We start from the raw sequence: 1562 nt of genomic DNA, 5'->3' as shown, positions 1-1562 counted from the left end.
GGGCACAAAGTAATCTGAAACACAACCAAAACAAACAGCAAATGCATCCAACAAACAACAAATGCATCCAACAAGAGTCATAAGCTTGATGTAATCATTGCTTGCTAGGAATATGGGACCCAATGCTAAACATTTGACTACTTTAATACACATACAGTATAAGTGAATTTGTCCCAATACATTTGGTCCCCTAAAATGTATGTACAAAAAGTGCTGTAATTTCTAAACTGTTCACCCGATATGGATGAAAATACCTTCAAATTAAAGCTGACAGTCTGCACTTCAACCTCATAGTCATTGTATCATTTCAAATCCAATGTGCTGTAGTACAGAGCCAAAACAAACCAAATTGTCACGGTCCCAATACTGTTGGAGCTCACTGTATATCATGAATATAGTACCAGGTAAATGGTGCTGTTCAGCCCAACGCACAGATTTCCCAGAATGCTTTATATCAAGCACTCCAGAATGTATGGTAACAACCAAACATCTAAAAAACGAAACATAAAAAATAAAAAAACATTTAAGTGATAATCAAGTTATTTTAAATGTTATATTCAATGTTTGCAGTGATATGACTAGTGGCAGATGCTTTTAGTAATATGAATGAGACTTGTCATGTCTCAATTCAAATTTCTATTCTGAGTTTGATTGAATTATATGTACGGGCAAAACAAAATACATGTTGTTTTTATACTCTAGTAAGAATGTTTCAGATGAACTACATGTTCACTCATTAGATGGTTTTCCAATTGAACGTGTTCCCGCATATAAATACTTAAGCATTTGGATTGATATGGATTTGACATTTAAAAAACATAGATGAGCTGGTCGAAGAATCTAAGATTTAAAGCTTTTTCTACAGAAACATATCGTGCCTTTCTCTAAGCAGCAGGAAGCAGATTATTAAGTCAACCTTTTTATCTGTTCTTGAATGTGGTGATATTATTTATCAAAGTGCAGCTGCTACTACTCTTAAACCTTTGGATGCCATCTACCATAGTGCCCTTCGTTTTGTTACAGGTGACAGTTTTGATACTCATCACTGCATCCTGTATCAAAAGGTTGGCTGGACTTCGTTAAAGACCCATAGATCTCTACATTACTCCCTTTTTGTTTACAAGGCCCCATTTCATAAACTTCCAACTTATCTAACTTTGCTGTTGAAGTATAGACACGAGTTACCTAGCTCGTTCCCAGGATTGGTTAACTCTTGAGGGTCCTAGGGTCTTCACCGAGCTAGGTAAATCTGCTTTTAGTTTAAAAGCACCGTATTGCTGGAACAAAATTCTAAATACATTTCATCTTAATGTTCTGGTGCCGTTCGGGCAGTTTAGAGTATTGACTGGGGACTTAATTGCGTAGGAATGTAACTGTTTTTCTTGTGCTTCCCATTAGAGTTTTTGTATTTTCATGTGTATATATATGTATAATGTGTATATTTGTGTTGTATTGTGCAGGGCACATTTGAAAAAGAGACCTAGGTCTCAATAGTTCTTCCCTGGTAAAATAAAGGTAAAATATAAATTATGTTTTACATCTGATTGACCCCAACCCTGGTG

This window comes from Coregonus clupeaformis, chromosome 17 (assembly GCF_020615455.1).
Source record: "Coregonus clupeaformis isolate EN_2021a chromosome 17, ASM2061545v1, whole genome shotgun sequence".
Taxonomy (NCBI): Eukaryota; Metazoa; Chordata; class Actinopteri; order Salmoniformes; family Salmonidae; genus Coregonus; species Coregonus clupeaformis.
This window is presented reverse-complemented; position numbering follows the sequence as displayed.